This window comes from Alosa pseudoharengus, unplaced genomic scaffold (assembly GCF_046254945.1).
Source record: "Alosa pseudoharengus isolate Yale_2024_CS ecotype anadromous, Long Island Sound unplaced genomic scaffold, YU_APseudo_1.1 YU_APseudo_1.1_scf_3, whole genome shotgun sequence".
In the NCBI taxonomy this organism is placed as follows: domain Eukaryota; kingdom Metazoa; phylum Chordata; class Actinopteri; order Clupeiformes; family Clupeidae; genus Alosa; species Alosa pseudoharengus.
In genome coordinates this window covers 6892060-6914246 of record NW_027468718.1, presented here as the reverse complement: position 1 = coordinate 6914246, position 22187 = coordinate 6892060, and the positions used below count along the sequence as shown (strand labels likewise).

Sequence of the window (22187 nt, the reverse complement as noted above, 5' to 3'; positions counted from 1 at the left end):
TGTGAAATAGCACTTAATACGCTGAAAGGCAACATACCCCTCAACACCTCTCTGTTTAAGAAACTAAAACAAAATAAAAAGTTCATTAAGGTGTTATCGGACAAACACGTTGGGCTGAAAAAAAAAAAGAAATTGGTCTTGCAGACAGGCGGTTTTCTAGTGCCTTTACTAAGCGTTGCTCTACCTTTCCTGACAAGCTTGCTATTCCCCTCGAGGAAATAGAGAGAGAGAGAAACGGAGATGAGAGATGGTCAGAAAATGTTTCTAGTTTCAGACGCTGACATGAAAAGGTTACAACCGCCGACTCACAGACCTGAGAGCGAAATACTCCGACAGTCTGTTATGGGGACTCTGGACGAGCGCATGCGCGAGATTTTAAACCGCACGGACCTGGACCTCCACGATAAACTTAAACTGTACAACCAATTGCTTCATAGGTATATGAATATTCAAAAGCAAGGCTTTCAGGGCCAGCAGGAAATTAAGCTTACCCTGTCTGACGGTGTACCTAGCGATCCGGCTGAAGAGGTAACAACGGTTGAGCCTCAAGACAAAATTATAGCCGACGTGTTGGCTCACCTGCCCCAGCGTTTAAATACAAAAGCCAGGTCCATTTTGGCTAAACTACAGGACACTGGGGGGGTCGGAGGCCCGGCATGGACCCCTACAGGGGAATTTATAGACCATGGCCACGCAGTGGCGGGCTCACACATGGTAGATCTCATTAGACACTTGACAGTCTCCAACAAAAGCATGGCGGGGCAAAGACCCCCAGGTTGGCAACTATTTCTAAAAAACGTAGCTCAACGTCACATCCCCCTGAGTTTCATTCTAGTCTATTTTTATAACATCATGCATTAACAATTATGACATTCTTTAAACCTAAGGAGAGAGCAGGCATTTTGGCCTGCAGGTTTAGCCCCCGCTGTCCTTAGACACCGTTGATAGCGGTTGACAAATTTGTGAACCATAATGTCATTTTTAAGCGGGTCTGCAGAATACATGTCCAGCACATCGGCCATAGGCACGCCTCTCATTCTTTGAGATAAGTAAAATACACAATGTTGACCGCAAGCTTGGGACCCTATGTCTTGAACTTGACGCGTGTTGTAGTGGATTTCTCGAGCATGTTTCAATAAAAAGGGGGTAATGGTTTCGGGATAGTGAACATAGTGGGGAGGATATCCGAAGCTATCATAAAATTCGGCCTTCTCCCGGGACTCGATGATCAGAGCCAGCCAGTGTTCACCCCCTTGAGAACTCGGGTGGGTATTTACCACCAAACAGCGGGGTCCTGAGCGTCGATGCTGGTCAGGTAACATGTCACAGGCGAAGACACAGAGAAAATGAGATCCTAAGAGAGGTCTCAATAAAGCTTCTATTTCAAGGGTGTTCATGTTCATATACTTTTTAAGCTAATAAAAGTCCACCAGCACTTGCCTTCTGGCGTTAATTTCCAACACTGAATCAAAACAGGCGTAAGCGATCAGGGTCAGAGTATCTGCAAGGGGTTGTCGGAATCTCATTTCTAGTCTTAGGCTCCCCTTTGCGGGTGGTGAAAGAACTGCACCATTATTGTCATCGTCCGAATCCAAATTAAACGCAAATAACGCATATCCGCGCGAGAATTCTCCAAGATCAATGCTGAGGCTGTGGTCTTTCAGATGGCGACCCGTAGACAGAATGAGATTGTAGAATTCACGAGTGCAAATGTTCTGGTCAAAGTTGGGTTGGAAGGGCTTTGCAGGTATCTGACGCCCATCCAAGCTTAAAGCCAGGTATTCACAATTCGCATGTATAAAATTAAATGCATTATGCGTGTAACTCCCCGTGAATCCTCGATTATCGGTTAGGCATAAGACTAAACGTCGGGGCAATGTACCTAAAAATAGGTTCTCTTGATTGCAAACACGGCTCCCCTGAGGTAGTGAGTAACTTTTCACCACAGTGCGTGTAAAGGGGTACAGAGCATTCGCCTTTAACAACGCCGCTTCGTGACCCAGACGTACGGCCGGGGAAACGGTGACTTTCTTGACAAAAATGCTGGCGGCCAGGATGTGCAGTTTGTAGGTAGACTGGGCAGGTGCCATAAGACAAAACTCATCTTTGGCCCTAGTCAATTTGATTCTCAAATCCACCGCATTCAACAAAAGTCTGTCGCTAAAGAACATGTCACAATGCAAGGGTCCCATCAGCTCAAACTCCCGACTGTCGCGGCTGATTTGCGCACGCGCATTGAGCCCCAAATTAGGACCGGCTGGGGAGCGAGTGGCATCCATTTCGCCGGCTGTATCTTTGTAAAACATACCTGCTGTAAACTGTCCTTGTAATGAGGAAGGCGCATAATTAAGCAAGCAATCGAGAATACAGCGATAGGCGTAAGTTGCGCTTGTGTGACTGATTAATCGATCCCCCAAAGTCACGTCGCACTGCGAAAATATGGTGTTGAGAGGGTAGTTAATTAAACCCGCATTGTCCGTATTATCTATCGGCGTATCATCCTGTTCTGTAATTTTCATACGCAGGTAAATAAGTGTGTTATTAAGATCTAAGTATTTTGAACCGTCACCCGGGCAAAAAAACTCCAGGGGTCCATTATGAGTGAGGGCGGCGAGAGGGGCTATTTCTACATAACTCGTGGCTTCCACAGACAACTGTGTCAGCGGGGGAGCAAATAGGTCGAGATCAGACCTGGTGCATTCATGACCCACGCTGAAAGCCATCTTTTAGAAGATATCTCGTCTGGATTTTTTCCTCCCTCGAGTTTTACGAGCAGCGGGCTGACGTGTACCTCGGCGTCTGGTTCTGCGGCTTTTTGACATCTGTCGTTTTTTTTTAAGGAGGGTACGGATACGTTGACCAGGGGGGCGTCTAGAGCGTGCCAGGGTCAGTAGTCCACGCCCCTCTTGAGTCTCAGGTCGCGGCCCGGCTGTCATACGCTTTATGGCCGCAGATGTCAGATCTGAGGCAATGCTTGTAGCCGCCTGTTTTAAATGAGGGCGCGCCATCGCGAACCCCTTTTTAGCCAGAGGTACAAAGAAACGAAACATTCTAGCTAAGGTGGACCCCAATCCGTAGCCATACTGTACACTAGACCCTGAGAATCCGGGCAGATCACCTCCTGCTTGTGACACGTAATAAGGAATCAGTCGTTTCGGATCATACTCCATGTTGTAAAGGGGAGGTTGAGGCCGGCGACCGGAGCTGGATGATGTTCTGCTTCAAAGCGTCGGCAGGCGTAGAGATGTCTTGGCCGGTCTGAAGTGTAATTTAACTATGACCTTACCATAAGTAAAGTTGATGAATTTATTCTGATCGTTTTTCAACTCAATTCTGATGTTCTCTATATGTGACTGGCTGACGGGCATGTAGTGCGGGCGATCGTATTGAATGTTGACGATATCATGCGGCTGGCCTTTAATTTCTACTGTTCTGAGGAGAGGGGCAAAAGTGTCACCGACTCTATGACTATGTACAACGTCGCTGTACACATACAAGTTGTACATTCCGCCTCTTATATCCGCGGGATAGGGCGCGTCGACCCCGCCTGTGCTGATAAGTCCCAAGTCTTGCAACCCGAGAATATGTCTCAAGGTGGTGGAGAGTTCCAGGAATAGGTCGTCATTGCCTCTGAAATGAATTTTATTTTTTATCGGGCAGTAGACGAGTCTAATAGTCAACGTCTGCTTCTCAAAGGTAGAGTTAATTTCACGCACTAAGCTAGGGATGTCTCTGTAATGACCGGAGGTGATGTGGATCCTCTTTGTTACATGCTCCACATTAGGTATTTTAGGATTAGGAATAAACGTGACATTTATCCATCGCGCGTCATTTTCAATTAATCTCCAAGTTCGCGGATAACTCAACTCGCACAAAGCCGCATCCCAGCGTCCAGAGGCCAGGTCAATAGGCTGAGCAAGGTGCACCACATAGTTGGAGCTCGTATTGTTTGGGTAAGTGCCCTGGCTACTGTTGGAGGGTAATGTTAAATAAAATCCGTCATATTCTTCACCCATAACTCGCCCTTCACAATGTATTTTTACCCTACGTCCTTGAGCTCTTTGGCTAGAATCCACGAATTGAATTTGTCAGGCCAGTTTTGCCATTTTACAAAGCAATAACGTTTTCCACCCCTGGTGGTGGTCTGTAGAACTTTATCCACGTAAAACACTTTGTTGGTCCCCACCGTGACTTTCTGCAGCTCTGGCTCGTAAAAAGTACCTTTGATCTCTTCACCGTCAAAATCCTGGATTTTATACACCGGAGGCTGGCGCTCGTGTCTCTCCTTGACAGTAAATAGCTCGGAGGTGAACGTCTGTTCGTAGCGTTTATCAAACACGCCCCTTAATTTAGACAGACGCACGGTGTCACCCCGGAGGAATTTAAACTTTGTTTTTTTAACAGGCTCCCTGTCCACACCATACAGCGTTTGAAATACCTCGAGAGTGTTTTCAGGCTTCACGTCAACGGGTCTCATACCTATACTGGAGTGAAAACTGTGATTATAGCTATGGAGAAGATCAGGTAGAACGTCGATGTAGCGACGGGTGTTTTTCGCTGTGAAATATCGCCACATGCGACTTTTGAGAGTCAGGTTAAACCTTTCCACTACTGAAGCTTTTAGATCGCTGGCGGTGCTGAAATGTTTGATATTGTAACGGGCAGTCAGTTTTTGGAAATCCTTATTAAAAAACTCTTTACCATCATCAGTTTGTAATTTAGCAGGTATCCCAGACTGCTGTAAAACATCATCAAAGGTGGCTGTCACTTCAGCCCCTGTTTTAGTTTTTAAAGTGCGCGCGTAGGCACGTTTGGAAAACACGTCAATCACGGTCAGCATATAGCGTACGCCGTCGTTTTCAGTTTTTAAGCTTTGCATATCGCAGAGATCTGCCTGGAACTGGTAGAGCGGTCGAGGCGCAAACACTCTGTTGCGAGGGAACTTGAGGCGCGCAGGTCTGTGTAATGTATAAGCATCTTGTTCAGCTAGCCAGTGGGCCACTCGCTGCCCATCCACTTTATGCCCGAGTTTTGCTTCCAAAGCATTTTGCAGACGCTCTTTACCGCCGTAGGCCCCGCTGTCGCCCGGCGTGTAATATGTTTGACTCATTAATCTGAGGGTTAGCCGCTGGGGCTTTTTTCCCTTACCACCTCCCCCGTCCATGACCGCTGTATAATGATTTTATTGCAACGCTGATACATATGAATGTAAGGAGGCGTGTCATTAGTTTAACATATATTTTTTTTATTATTTTTTTTTTTGGTGTTAGTGAAAAACATACAGGGTTATATACACGTTACATATATAATAAATCATTTAAGTATAGATACAAACATAGTCATTTGATATTAGTTAAAGAGTAAAAATGAAAAACGTCATCATTTTAAAAAGCAGCAGCTAGAACCCAAACATTACAGAACCAGCTAATTGTATAAATACACCTTGGGACCTATGGTTCTCAATCAGATAGGCATGAATATGATGAATCAGTTTATCCACATCATCAGAGGTAGCAGCCCCTGATTTTAATTGCGCCTGGGTCACATCTACAATTAGGACATATAAACACAACAGATGCCCTTGGTTAAAATTGGTTAAATGGTCCAGTAATACATCAAAGGCACTCTCCAAAACAACACCCCGCCTCTCCACCATTTTTGACACATGCCCCCTCCACTCCTCTGACTCCAAGCGATGTCTCGCGTCGGCCAGCAAAAGCCTGAGACGTTGCGCATTAGCCGAGTCTGACTCAGAACAGTCACCGACAGAGTACACGGCGCCGTCATTCGTTTCCTGGGCTAAACACATTTTCAATAGGCGAATTAAACGCCCCACCACGAACCGGCTAAAAGCCAAGTGGAAAATGGCAGACAGTAGGCAACCCATGTTTAATACTCCAGGGTGCCAACAATGTCCTGACTGGAGATCTCCCCCTCCTCCGTCTCCACCTCCTCCTCATGCACAATTTTCAGAACAGGCGGTGAATTTTCTTTGTCCGAGACCTCTGCACTGTTCTTCACGATGTCCTTGCTCTGTATTAGGCAGCGGGCACTGTGGAGTTTGCAATACTGAGCGGTGTTTTCCTCATGCTTCAGAACCCTCTCTCTGGCCACAGTCCACATACGCACGGCGGTGCTACCTAGCTCTTCGATGTCAGGAACGGTTTTACCCAGAGTCTCCAGATCCTCAAAGATCCTTTCGGCAATAAGCGGGGCCTCCTTTAGATCATTGAGAATACATTCGGCCATACCCCGTACTCTGGACTCGTGAGGTTTCATGCCCCGCTTCCCTAGTTGACGCATCAGATTAGACAGGAAGGAGGGGGTCCACAGCTTCATGACCAGGTCTTCGAAATTGTTGTAAAAGTAATAAAGAGGGGGGTCCTGCAGACATTCATGACGCCTCTGACTAGGATGTTGTATGGCACACCCCTGACAGTGATCTTTCAGACGGCGCCGCGTCACCACATCCGCAATTGGCAGGACGTAAGCTTTGACGGTATCGATCATCCGCTGGTTCACCGGCCACACCATATGCAGATAGTCAGGCCTGTTCTTATACACTTCAGGGTCGGCCATGGCGGGAGTTCTCTGTAGAGGTTGCCGTTGATGGATAATGAGTTGGTTTTTCTTAAGGCCCTGAGTTCTTATATACGGTAGCTGGAGTGTGGGAGGGGTTAAGGAGGGGGGGCTCATAGTATCACAAGTCTTCTTCACCATCCTGCAGAATACACCGACTGATTTTCACCACACTGCGTAGAATGCGACTTTTCGCAAATAATTCTTGAATATGGTCACTATGTTGATCCACCATTTCTTGCCAAACATTCAGAGGTACCCGGATGCTGTCGGAGAACGGGGCCCTATCCAGCTCGTCGCCCGCCTGCCTGGAGACCACCACATAAGAACCCTCTCCGTCTCTCACGGTACAGAAACAGCGCACATATACTTTCACACGGTCCTGGGGGCTAGTTTGCCACACAGATCCCACCGCCTCAGAGCGGCCTACTCGACCCGCCAATGCACACCGTACAATCTCTTGACACGTTTTCCAATCCGATGATTTCAGCAGCAGCTTGCTCTCCAAAGGCTCAGTACCCAGTTCCACGTCCTCCGTGTAGAGACACAGCTGGCCCAGCTGAAACAGAAATTTGTAACACAAAGCTTTACCCTCCCAACTCACACGGCCGCATAACCGCGCCGGGGGTGGCTCCTGCGTGCGAGAAATAATATTTTCAGAGCTTTTTCTCTTAGGGGCACCACTTAGCCGCTCGCTACTAGGACCCGCATTTTCAGGAGTTGATAAACTAGCCATTTTTACTTTGCTATCTTTACCCATACTTTTACACCGCTTTTATTCTCCCTAACAGCGCCGCTCATAATTGCTCGCGCATGACACTCCCATGACATCCCCCTACAGGACACACCACAGCCATGACCAACACATTCGTGTACACCCCCACCCTTGGACACACGCTCACCCATTACCAACGCATCCGTGTACCGCCCCCACCCCTGGACACACACACACACCCATGCACACACACACACACACACTGAAACACACACACACACCCCGGTACACCCCACCCTGGACACACGCTCCCCCATTACCAGCACATCCGTGTACCGCCCCCACCCCTGGACACACACACACACACCCGTGCACACAGACACACACACACACACACACACACACACACACCCCCGGTACACCCCCACCCTGGACACACGCTCCCCCATTACCAGCACATCCGTGTACCGCCCCCACCCCTGGACACACACACACACACAGACACACACACACACACACACACACACACACACACACACATACACACACCACACATACACACACACACACACACACACACACACACACACACACACACACACAGCCCCCTCCCCCAGACACATGACTCCTACCAAAAGCAACCCGCCACATTCAAACAACCTGTCAGACTCAATTGATGACTAGTTCAAAGACCGGATGTCCCGCCCTCACCGGAAATCAAAGACCTTTGACCTTCATTAACCGGAAGTCCCGCCCACCTGTCACTTTTTAATTAGTGATAATTGAAACTAAGTACTTCTTATACTCTCTGACAACTGTAAAACAAATGTGTCAAAGTTTCGCTATGACCCTTACAAAATGTACATATATCGTCAGTATCACAATATTTAGAAACAAGAAAATGTACTGGATATATTGTGTGCAAGATTTTAAAGTGCACTTCTTTGACTTTGTTACTTATGCAGTACTTAAAGGGAGTTAACCAGGACTTACGCCAGTTAATGGGCCCAATTATTGCACCCCAGAAGAACTTCCCCCTAGGAGAGATCTTATTTCTTTCCTGAAGCACAACTCGAATATGTTTGTTACTGCACTTCTTGTCAGTAATTGGAACGCCATTTAGAGAAAGTGTAGAGAGAGAAATATTAATTGCATTATAACAAAGATGACTTTTAAGTAGCTGTAACAAGCCAGAAGGGATAGCCTTTGTTACCAACTTATATTGTTTGAAAGGTAGAGGGAAACAATGTTGAGCCATGAATTGTTCATAAGACAGCACATCCCCTTTGCCATCTAACAAGTCCACAATAAGATTGATACCCTTTTCATACCAGTTTTGAAGAAAGATAGATTTGTTCTTGCTGATGATCTTACAGTTATTCCAAAGAAAGGCACAATGTGGGGAGAAATTGTGCAGGTAGCAGATTTTCCAAGATAGCAGTGCTTGTTGGTGAAATTTGGACAACTTAATTGGAAGTTTGGGTATCGAGTAATCACATTGTAGCAGGAAATGTATACCACCAACCATGCTAAAGACATTATGCGGAATAAAGTTCCAAATAGAGAGAGGACTACACAAAAGCCTCTTAATCCAGTTCACTTTAAAGGAATAATTCAGGTCAATAAAGTTCACTGCCTCAAGTCCACCCTCTCCTTTACAGTTAGTGATTATCCCTTTTTTGAGTTTAGCTGTTCTGTTCTTCCAAATGAAATTAAAGAATAACTTATTTATCTCTTTGCAAACAAAATCATTAACAAAAAGACAGAGAGAGGGATAAACAAAACGTGATAACCCTTCAGCTTTGGACAGTAGAACTCGTCCAAAAATGGACACATCTCTTATTAACCAACTATTCAGTTTCATTTTAGCCATTTTTAACCTGGAGGAAAAATTAAGATTTTGCCTTTCAATATTGTTATTAGTGATATGTATACCCAAATACTTCACTACAGACCGCACAGCTATGTTACAGATAGAAGTCTCTGTCATTCTGTGTAAGGGTAGCAAATCACATTTGTTCAAATTAATCGTTAAACCAGAGGCCTTTGAAAATTCTTCCACTAAAGCAATGACTTTAGGAACTTCATCCTTATTTTTCAAAATAAGGTGGTGTCATCAGCCAATTGAGAAATTTTCAACTGTTTACCAAAAATGTCAATCCCTGAGATACTGTTTTCTTCACGTATGCTTATAGAGAGTAACTCAACAACCATCAAAAATAAAAAAGGAGAAAATGGACACCCCTGTCGCACTCCACGACTGATACTGAATCTTTGTGAAGTGTTATTTCCAAGAATAACTAGACTATTTATATTATTATAAAACATTTGTACCACATTAATAAAACTGTCGCCAAAACCAAAAACTCGGAGTGTTTCAAAAAGAAAATTGTGTTCAACGGTATCAAATGCTTTATAAAAATCCAGGAAAAGTATGAGACTATCTATTCCAACTAAGTGAGCATAATCTACTAAATCAAGAATAAGTCTAATGTTGTTACTAATGTGTCGATTTTTCATAAACCCAGTTTGTGATTCATGTATAATAAAGTCTAGACCTTGTTTTAATCTGTTTGCATAAGCACTTGCTATTATCTTATACTCAATAGTAAGAAGGCTGATTGGTCTCCAATTATCAATCATTAAACTATCTTTACCCGGTTTGGGAATAAGTGTTATGATGCCTTGTTTCATAGTGTCTGTCATTTCTTTATCAGAAATACATTTATTAATCAAGGCACAGAGATGTTTTTCAAGCAAATCCCAGAAATGTACAAAAAACTCTGTGGTGAGTCCATCTATACCTGGCAACTTACCCTTTTTCATTGCCATAACAGCCTTTTTAATTTCACAGGTAGATAGGGTAGAGTCACATAAATCTCTAAACTCACGTCCTATTAAAGGTGTTTTCCCTCTAACTGTTTCAAGAAAGCTTTCAATGTCTGTATGTTTAGATTGATAGAGCTCAGTATAGAACTGAGTGACATGTTCTGAGATTTGTTTAGGATCAGCACAATAGCTACCATTAATATTTAAAGCTGTAACAGAGTTCCTTTGGGCATTCCTCTTTTCAAGTGCGGAAAAGTAGCTAGAGTTCCTTTCACCTTCCTCCATCCATTTAACCCTTGATCTGATATATGCACCTTTCGCTAATTCCAAATAGTGCTCATCAAGTTCTGTTTGGATAAAGGCTAACTCCTTCACATCCTCCTCAGTCATTTGTGCCTTCTGCTGGAGCATGTTGAGTTTAGCAATGAGATTCAACTCAGTTTGGGCTTTATTTCTTTTTAACTCTTTACTCCTTTTTATAGCTGCAATTCTGACTTTATATTTAAAGAATTCCCACTGACGTTTAATGTCTGTGTCAGAAGAGTCATCTAACTGTTCTCCAACTAACTCACGAATTCGAGAATTAAACAGCTTATCTTTAAGGAGTGTATTGTTAAATTTCCAGTAGCCTCTTTGATTAGATACTCTGGCATCTTCCAATATCAGTTTAACAAGTTTATGGTCTGACAAAGGAGAAGGTTTATGTATAATGTCTTTAACATAAGGCAAAGCAGTGGCGGAGATTAGCACAATGTCAATTCTAGAACGCAAAGTCATAGCCTTATTAGCCCATGTAAAATCCACCTTTCCAGGATTAAGAAAACGCCATGCATCAACAACAGACAAATTTGTGCAAAGATCTGTAATATTGCTATTAATACTATGTAACCTGGGGCGAGAGGGGTATCTATCCACTGAATCATCCAGACACTCATTGAAATCTCCTGAAATAATAATGTATGGGTCACTGTATTTGGAGGAGTTCTCCTGCACCAACTTAGTTATTTCCGCGAATAAGATTCGATTTTGAGAAACAGAGTTATACCCATAAACGTTGCAAACAACAAAAAAAACATTGTCCACTTTGAGAATCAAGATTATCCATCGACCATCCTCTGAGGTAAATGAGTCCATCACAACCCCTCTGAACTTGTGCAACAGTATCAAAACTCCAGCAGAGTGAGTGGTCCCATGGCTGAAGTAAGCAGAGCCCCCCCATTGGGACTTCCAGAACTTAACATCTGAGTCAATAGAATGAGTCTCTTGGCAGAATATTATACATGCATCAGAGTGTTTACAATAAAGAAAAAGTGCTTTCCGTTTAATATTGTCACGAATTCCCCTGACATTTAAAGATGCTTAAATTAAAGAATTAAACTTAAGAACCATATGAAATGATAATAATAAGTAAAAGTACAAAAAGGATCAGAAAGGATAGGAAGTGAGATTAGACTTAGCCTAAAAAACTTCACCTACGGAATGCAACGCCATATGTGCTGATGATCCATTAACTTGGCTTCTGGGCCAATCCTCTTGAGTCGTCTGCATAAGAGCCATCCAAATTAATTCTTCTCCCCTCCACGAATGCAAATGGACCTCGAAATGAAGCCTTTTTCCCTTCCAACCTCGCCTTTTGGACAAAGGGCCAGAGCAGATCTCTGGCAGCCTGATCTTCCGGAGAAAGCGCGTCAGAGATGCGTAGAACTTTAGAAACCAGGTAAGCGTTGTTTTTGGCTTCCTTCCAGATGAGGTCTCGGTGACGGCGCATGGAGAACAGTACTATAATTGAACGTGGCGATTTCGCTTTAGGATTCTTTCTGCCAACCCGGTGAATGATATCAACTACATCCTCAAGTTTGGCTTTCATACTCGGTGTGACGTTTTGTAGGACCTCAATGGTACGTGCCCAAACATCTTCACGATCATCCTCCTTCAGACCATGCAGTTTGAGCGACCACTTTCTTGTGTAGCGCTGAGAATCTGCTAAATTGGCTTTTAATGTAGAATTTTCATCTCTCAATTTCCCAATTTCTCGCTCCATTGCGTTTATCTTAACATCATGTTCGCTGACATTTAAGACCAGCTTTTGCACGGTGGAAGCGAGCTCGGTCAGTTTCGAGGATGTAATTTCTGAAGTTTTCTCAATGGCAGCTATCTTAACAAAGGTGTGGTCCAGGGGCGGAGCTAATGCTTCACTATAGGGGGTGCGACGATCTTTAGTGGGCCCCTATACTGTCGGTGTTTATTCCAACATCATGTTTTTATTTAGCCCACTTCATATTGTGCTTATTAGAGGCTGAGGCATTTTGTTTATGTCCTGATGACCTAGTCTATCGTTTAGTTTATGCATCGGTGCAGCTGTGCGTATTATCAGGCAACTCAATGAGAGAGAATTTCCCGTGTGTGTTCACACAAAGTTAGCCCACCATAACTTCCCAACTGCTTCACAACTGTGCAGTATCCCATTAACTGCTCGCCAATAGGCTATTTACAATTTTCTTTAAAATTTGTAAACACGTTGTCAAAATCAACTTTAATGTTGTTTGAGCAGGAGAGGGAATAATAGCCTATGCACGCAGCAATTACAAAAGTTGTGGGCTAGGCTACTTGCTTTCTTTTACTATGGTTGCCAGTTATCAACACACAATGTTAAGCTAATTCACTAACTCAAGACTTCAAGGCTATCATGGATATAAAACGTTTTTTGGAAACAATGAAAGGGTGGAGGTAGCAAAGGATGGAGGCAGCAAAACTAGAGGAGTTATTTCAGATGAACAAGGTAGGCAAATGCTTTTCAAAACGTTACCATTATAATGTTTACTGATGTTAAAGCGCGAACGCTGTTTAAAGCCATACAAAACGGTAAACTAGAACAAAACTAAAGGTAACTTTACCCTTAGGGTCGTATAAAGTTGTCCAAATGAATAGGTCGTTAGGCTATTAGGCGTTATTGTTGTATATTGCATTTTGTACTAGGCTACTTTTTAGGTGGCCAATGCATGAACGAAACCGGGAAACGGACAAATATTAAGCCTTTCAATGTTTTGTTGCGCGTGGAGGGGTAGATGCGCTGAACATTCATTCCTGCATTCAACCCAGACCGGTTGTGGCATCAGTTTCGCTTTTAAAACGCAACAGTGTAGCGAGAGGGAGAGTGCGGCTATTTAATCTGCAGCATGACAGACGAACTCCCATTGTGAGCGCACTCTACGGACCAGTGGCATCTTTAGTAGCCCTAACATTTTAGTACAAATAAGCATTGGTAAATATAACAATTAATCAAGATAGATTTGGCCAAAAGTGGGCCCCCTTTGCGGTCGTGGGCCCGGAGCGGGGACTACGTCGACAATGGATAATAAACACCAGAAGGGATCATGGTCGTAATTTTAAGGTACATTTTATTATATGTCTGGTGCTGTAAGGCTGAGCAGTCTCCATAACTAGCTTGTATCGCTAGCAGCTAGCTAGAACTAGCACGTTTTAATAGATAGATTAAGGCAGAGAGACAGGTTGTTGAAATATACAGCCTAGTCCAAAATTAGTAGTATGTTATTAAAATCTATCACCACAGATTCACTAGTATAAGCATATTCTGAGTGACCTTGTTAGCTTCTAGTCACAAGCTAACCTAGGGAACACGTCACATCAATTTTCCTAGCTACGAGGATGTACAGGAGTCACATTGAGTCTGATCAATAAAATTATACATGTAAAAATGCTTATATGATTACATTTTATTTGCTGATGCAGATAAACACATACACAAGTGTGCTCGGAGCATTTACTCCCAGACTGCCTTGTGAAAAGCAAGACTGGCATGACCAAGCTGAAACAGGGAGCTGTGCCAACTGTGTTTGCATGGAGTTCTGTCAAACCAGAGAGGAGTGTTGTTTAGATGAATTCGTTAGTTGTACTAGTTTGTAATGCATTTATTAACTGTGTAGTGACAGTATTTCTCTGTTGATGTTTTCCAGTAATGTTTCCATGGATCTCGATGATCAACATGGTGTAATTGGTTACATGAATTGAGCATGAATATCCTTGTAAAAGACCTAATGTGTCCATCAATATGTTTCTCTTATACTTCCAATGAAGACACCCCCTCCACACCCAGACCATGAATATGCTGCACTGCCTCCCTCACTTCAAGATCAACTTGGGGAAGCCCGCAAGACCATCGGTGATCAAGAACTTTTCATTTTAGAGCTTCAACAAAAACAGTTTTTGATTTCAAATTTTCAAGGTGACTATAAACAGATTTCATACAGGATTCCCAGATTATGATACATTTAAAGCTGTGTTTATGGCCCATAAACCTACTGCAGAAAATATGGTGGGATCATTATTGTTCATCTTTATGAATCTATACAAAACCTTTACCATCATTATTGTTCATCTTCACTAATCTATACAAATACTTTACCATCATTATTGTTCATCTTACGAATCTACAAAACCTTAACCACCATTATTGTTCATCTTTATTAATCTATACACATACTTTACCATCAGTATTGTTCATCTTTATGAAGCTATACAAAACCTTAACCACCATTATTGTTCATCTTTATGAATACAAAACCTTAATCAATATTATTGTTCATCTTTACAAATCTATACAATATGCGAACTTGTATTGTTACCATAGCACATTATCATGGTCAATGTATCACAGGAGGATCAGTACCTGTCAGACCGTATAATCACTTCTCATGCTCTTTACTTTTACATACCTGTGAGTGATTTGATTGTTTACGTGTGTGTGTGTATGTATAAGCTACTGGATGTCTATCTATCTAAAGAATAAAGTACAATTGTATTACACATGGATGATGTCCTTCATAACTTTATAATTTAATATACCGGAACAAGAACATCAGACACCATAAAAAAAACATTGATAGGCACACTGGTCTAAGTTTGTAAAGGTAACTTTGTACATATAAGTTGGTATGGGGAATAATGTAAAAAGGCCTGCCTGTGTACTGTAAGCATGGAAAAGGAACTAGAACATTAGAAAACAGGCCGTTCAAAAAACATTGATGGGCACACTGGTCTAGGTTTGTAAAGGTAATTTTGTACATAGAAGTTGGTATGGGGAATAATGTAAAAAGGCCTGCCTGTAAACTGTAAGCATGGAAAAGGAACCAGAACATCAGAAAACAGGCCGTTCAAAAAACATTGATAGGCACAATGGTCTAGGTTTGTAAGTAACCCTGTACATAGAAGTAGTTGCACTGCGTCTCCCTTATCAATGGCTGCTCAAGTGACAGCTCCAAGATAATCAAACTTTAGACACTTGACTCTTCAGATTTGCTATTTACAAATATATGGCATATACATGTGTGTATATATATATATACACACGCACATACACTGAGTGTGCAGTGAATTAGGTACATCTGGCATTGAAATAATCTGCCATGAAAATATTACAGCTACATGCTGGTAGTGGTAGGTTGTTTACAGATGTGATACTTGCGAACACAACTTGAAAGATACCTAATATCTTGGACACTCATTGTACAAAAAAGTCTGGGTTGTGGAAAAGCTCATATTAAGATTGAACAGTATGGATTTCATCCTATGTCAATTTTAAACAGACAAGTGATTTGTAAACTAATTACATTTTGAAGAACCTTCCACAACCCTAGATACACTGCTCCAAGAACTGAGTATAACTCTTATCTTAACATGATTGTTAATACTTACCTTACCTTATCACTTACCTAATAGTTAAACTGTCATTCATTGTCAACAAGCAATAGCAACATGCACCTAGCCCTGTCTGGCTTTGCTAATTTGACACAAGATATCTGAGTAGATATCAATGAGGCTGATGTGATATTACATCAACTACAGATAACATGTTAATAAGATAAAATAGACATGTTATTTTCAGTCAGACAGGGAATGGTACATTGTTGATATAACCTCATAATGAACATTTAGCAAGCTGGTTTAACTGCTATGCGAACTGAGCAGTTTGTCCACTTAGCACTATGATAACCTGATAGCTATGTTGTAAGGTGCTTCATTTTTCTGCACCGAGGGAAAATACATAGCCCTCACAAATATGTGTGATGGGCTCCTATTAACTGTCGATTAAAGACATGTTAAGTGTTAAATAAAATCTAACATAGTACAGACAGTCAACATATCACAGCTAAGCTTACTACCCCTAGCTGCTCCAAGCTAGCAGAAATTGAGGCAAATTAGCGTCCATTCTTACCTTCAATGTCGTGGATAAAACCTTCGATACTGTATCCCTTAATTAACACAACCCGGGGGGTGTTGCAGTCGGTACTGGCCCACTGCTCCACATTTTGTATCGTTAATTCGGGCAGACATGAAAGTTTGGTGGTCCATTCTGGAGTTTCCATTGCTGGTGCTGCTGAATCGTATGCGTCCGAGTCAAACTTCCGGGTTTGTGTACCCCTCAACGGCGTTCGAATTTTCAAAATGGCCGCCAGGTGAATAAGGCGAATACACTGGCTGCAATAATACCGGTCTAAGGAACTTACAGCTTACAAAATGCAGCTGCTCGCACACTCACTAGGACCAAAAAATATGAACACATTTCCCCCATCCTAGCATCTTTACACTGGCTACCTGTTAAAAGTCTCATTGACTTAAAAATATTACTTGCAGGCTCGGACTGGTAATCTGTAAAACCGGGCAAATGCCCGGTGGGCCGGTCCACATGTGGGCCGGTGACCTCCGGGAATTTTTTTTTTTTTTAAAGTTATTTAGCCTATTTGCGGCCCGTCATGTAGACCTAGGCTTAGCCTATAAATGTAGTTGCATCCATTTGGATTGGGGGGTGACAGGTCAATCATTTTGGCCTCTTCATGACAGGTTCAGTGGGTGTTACGATCGCGCCCCCCTGCCCCACCCCTCAAGTGGATTTGTCCAAGCCATAGACTGTATATATAGAACTGGACAGTGTGCCGTCTGTTAAGAGTGATGCGAGCGCTAGTCCAGAGCCCCCTGGTGGCTGGTTGCAGTACAATGTGTAACTCCGCCCATCCCCATGTATTTCAATGGCCAAGTAGCCAACTTTCCTTGTCACTTTTCTCACCTAAAACTATTTTTGTATCTACAACTTTTTATTCGAAAAAATAGTTTTCAAGATGCTTCAATACACACAATTTTTCTTTTCTCGCTGAAATAATTTTTTTTAATGTTATATTAACAAATCTAAAAAGGGCGTGTTTACACCTATGATTGACAGCTGGCTGGCTGCAGACAAGACGCTTTGTCCATTATGTTTTAACGTCTAGGCTGCAGACATTACCACGTCATCGCTCACTTATTTTAACGACACCTGATTTCGACACATAATCTAACCTAAATAAGTGTTGCTGTTATTATCATTAGACTATATCTTATCACAGTCTGACTAAATACAAAATTGATAGTCATACATTGTGTAGTTGTTTGTAAGAGAGAGACATCGTTGTTAGTTGTGACAGATTCTTTTGTGAAAAAAGATATGTGCTGTTCTTTCGTAGATGCTAAGTATATTAGCTCATAGCATGCTACATCATGCTAGCATTAGCCAGTTGATATGTAAAGTAAAAGGGCTCTGCTATATTGAAGTGACGTTAGCCATAGTCACCATCATTTACAGTCCTACTTGTTTCAAATGGTTTAACGTAACCAGTGATTGCCGCCATCATCGTTGCAACTTCATTTGAATACACTTAAGTCACTGGAGAAGGCGATGTTAAGTTTCATTAACGTTAACTCTTGCTTAGCAAAGTTTCATTATAGTTAACTCTTGCTTGCTAGTTTTGCGAATGGCAATAAACGCCACCTAGCCTGCTAGGTCGACAACCTCGGTATGCCCATTTATGAATCAGCCCGACAAATAACGTTACTTGTGTTTTAGTGAACACATTATTGGACCATAGCTTAACGTGAGGAGGGATTCAAAGTTACAAATGCTTAGTATGCTCAGAACAGCGGTATCTGAAAATGCGTTAAGGTATCGTTGTTACCTGCGATTGCACTGCTGGAGAAGCATTTTGCATTGGTATGATTTGATCAGGTCTTGCCAGTGATGTATAATCCTCCCGTAGACGTACATCATTTCAAAATAATACGTCTAAATTGAAAACTGTGAGAACTCATTGATAGGCTCTCTCAATATGTCTGTAATCGTATGCCTCAACCACAGGCTTGCTAGTCAGAGAGGGTGCTCCATTTTCAATCAAAAATGTAATATTGCAGCCTTCATGTCAGCTGTAAAAATATGAGAACATGGACCTACTACATCAGGATACTCCGTAAACATTTTACACATAATCAGGAAGCTACTTTGCTGTTCAGTGTGTGATGTGTTTAAAGTGGTACTACGTTTAAAGAAACATTTTTATTCTTTGTTTCAAGTGCATAAGAAAATACCACATTATGATGATGGTTATGGTTACCCTTAACAAATACAAAACAATATAATACTTAAAACAGGGATCAATCAATAGCCTAATGAAATAAACAATGAAAATGAGGGGGGAAAGCAATAATAAATAATAATGCCCATTCAATCAATAATATAATAACAATAACATGGTAAGACTACATTAAGGAGAATATCAATAATAAACAATGTCAAATTAATCAACAGCCTATAATGAAAATAAAACAGTACTACTGCATACAAACCATAATGTATAAGAAGTGCTTAAAAGACCAAAAACTATCACAAGAACGAAGAGCACTGGGCAACTCATTCTACCAACATGGAACCACTGAGGAAAAGAGTCTTGAATTTGACCTAGCGTTTAAGACTGGTCGACACAAAAGACGCTCATCAGAAGACCGCAGTGGGCGGTTGGGGATGTATAGCTTGATCATTGAATTAAAATAACAAGGAGCAGATCCAGTCAGTGTCCTATAGGCCAAAGTGAGAGATTTAAATTTAATTCTGGCTACTGTAGGGAGCCAATGGAGAGTAACTAGGAGAGGAGTTACGATGTGTCCTCTTTGGCTGATTGAAGACCAGTCATGTTGCAACATTCTGAATGATATATCACACAAAAGAAATTTAAAAAAAACATTCAATATTGATTTAGTATCAACCAATAATTATTCTGATATTAATATTCTTGTAACGTCTACATCTTTGTGTAGGCTACAGTTAAATACTAAGCAATGGCCTCTGACTTAAATATCAAGGCAGTTAAATGACCGTGGTATGGTATAGTCTACGTGATACACAGGACTACACAGTAAACCCATTTAAAAGCATCATCATCTCAGTATGCCCATTTAAAATAGGCAAGGATACGTATTCAATAACATTTGGGGTTGCTCACAGTATACCCACCACTGCAACTAACTAACTAGACTACACCACTGGTTAAATGGCGCATTGCAATTTACAATTTGTGTGAGTTCAGGGGCATACAGAAAGTTGAAGTTTGGGTGACATCAATAAAGAAAATAGAAACAAAGGGATGTGTACAGCCTCAAGTATGAATGATGTCACATTAACAGAAGGTTCAGAGCAGCCGCAGACCTTTCTTGGTGCCACGCAAGTTATTGAAAGTCATGTGTTTTCAGAACGTAGTGGTGCTGTGCAATGTCCCATGTATAAGGGGCTTCAGGTTGATCCAGTGACCGTGGGTGATGTCAGGGAGATGGATGTCAGGGGACTTGGAGAAAGGAGGAGGACATGCCACCTCAGACCACCCCAGCCAAACCACTTCACGTAGGCATTCCCTTGCTTGCAGACTAATGTAGACCATGGAGACCACCTTGCCGCCACCTCCAGTACATTCAGCCATCTTACCTGCAAAAAGGAAAGTTACAATAAAGTTAGTCAGACAATTTTACAACATTGCAAAGCATCTAATCAGGCACTCAACACCACTAGTAATACCAATTAATTAAATATATGTGTGCAACAAACTTCACAGCCTACCTAATGTTAACTACACATTTAAATATGCGGTGGTAATGTTATTAACTTGCGTCAGCTTGAAAAATAACGTTATCAGTATGACTGATCATGGACGTTAGATGACAAACTAAGGTCTTTCTCAAATGTTCACCGATATCCCTGGGAAGTGACTGGTTCTTGGCGTAGTGTTTAATGCAGGCGTTTCATTTATCGATCATTCACTTGGTCTACAACTACCGACCTATTTCTTACAGTCTATGCTACCGACCTACCATCACAGAAGTAGCTCTAACAGAGGTGTCTGTCGTTAACGTTAGAAAAAATGCAACGCTGGCAAACTGGCTAGTAGTTACATTAACATGATGGGTTGATGAGGTCCATGCTTCACATTACGTTAACGTTAACTTGCGTTGCTTTATCACATCATACCGTTGCTTTATCACATCATATAGCTGCTACTTTACTGACTGTCTAGTGTTATTAATCCCCATGTACAGTCAATGGTTACTCCATGTTGAGATGGCATACATTAAGATTGAGATATTTGAAAACAGCAACAACTAATAAAACCAAGTAGATCATGCATCGACTGTTACGGGAGCTGTGTGGTAATCTTCACTTCAACGACTAACTTAGCCTCCCGTTGACGGTAACGTTAATGTAGCTGCTAACGTTAGCATGTAATTCGCTGTCCGTATTTTTGTTGTTAGCTCATTAGTATTCACCATACTAAATTGTCACAGTCTATAATCAACATAATAAGCTCTCTTAGACGTATTTAAGAACAACAATAGACAAAAAAAACTTTTCAGTTAATACGCAACACTTACCAGACAAGAACAAACCGATTGTTGTTTGTACTGTTTAGCTAACTCACAGCCGCAAAATTCATCCAGCCAGCTAGCCTTCAGGCGCCGAGTCGACCTGCGTTGTGGAAAGGAGAAGGGGGCGGGTTTCATTTGACAAGGGGCGTGTTTAACTCGCTGAGTGACAACTAAGTGGGCGTGCCTGACCGCGACTCCTCTTCACTGCGCATGCTTCAACTTCTGCTGCGCAGCCGCACTTCAAATTGGTTGCAAATTTTCCAAGATGGCGTCGCCTCGGCGGCTTCAATTCCATAGAACACTGCTGAATGCAACCACACTGTCCAGTTCTATATATACAGTCTATGGTCCAAGCAGCCGCTTGGTTTGTGGGGAAATATAGCCTACGAGTCCATGCATGGTAGCCTATAGGCTATATAAGTGCCCTCCCTCTGCTGGCTGGTCAACATAAAAAAAACTCCGGGTACCTACAATTTTCGCACAACTTGATGGAAAAGTGTAGCACAGGTTAAAGAAAACATATTCATGTTTTGGAACTTCAAAGTATTTCCCATATAGTAGCCTTTTAGCTCACAACGACAGTGAAAGTGGAACTTGGAAAGTGAAAGTCTCTCCACCGAGTGTTACATTAGATGCACAATCAATCGCGAGTCGATGCACGTAAATAGTATCAACTGGTAGGTTAGTAACTAAGGTAGCCTAATTTTGCAAAATGTGCATCTCTCACATACTGGAACAAAAATGCATTGACCATGGCGACAAGCAGTCCGCCCGGAGTTGTGCCTTTTATCGTTACTTTCAGTTACAATAACTTCGTACACAGAGGAAATAAGCGAACAGCTACATGCAAGGTGCGTGGCACCAGGATAAATTATGCCTATTCAACAATGTCTGATTTCGTCAGGCATCTCCAAACGTACCCAGATAGGTCAGTCACTTAGGCCTAGCATATATCGTCACAGGTTATGTACGGCTATGTATCTTGAAGTTCCAGTATGTGAGAGACTTGACGTGCCTTAATATCTCCAACCTCAAGTATACAGCTAATAAGGAAATAGAATTGTTATTTAATTAAACAAGGTGAACTTCTCCCCACTGTGGAATGCAGTAAAGGATGCTACAAGGAAGGGAATTCAAACACACTCAACACCTTACCATCTATTGATGTCATTGTGGTTGAGATATCTGACATTTTTCTGTTAAAGATTGGCATGGAGACAATGGGACATGGTTGCCCTTGTCAGTGTCCTTATGTGAACTTGCACAGGTCAACTTGCTCATCTTTACTTGCGTACCACTTCACACCAGTGCTTCAGACCAGAGCTGATGCTTC

The 22187-nt window shown here is 42.1% G+C and overlaps 1 long non-coding RNA gene across 1 annotated transcript; it reads right to left on the bottom strand.

Annotated features, from left to right (window-relative positions):
* Positions 1-18485: 18485 nt before the first annotated feature.
* LOC143100104 (uncharacterized) lies at positions 18486-20753 on the bottom strand. Its single transcript, XR_012981836.1, has 2 exons — positions 19647-20753; positions 18486-19145 (listed from the first exon to the last, which is right to left on the bottom strand). It is a non-coding gene; the product is annotated as an uncharacterized LOC143100104 (long non-coding RNA).
* Positions 20754-22187: the final 1434 nt, after the last annotated feature.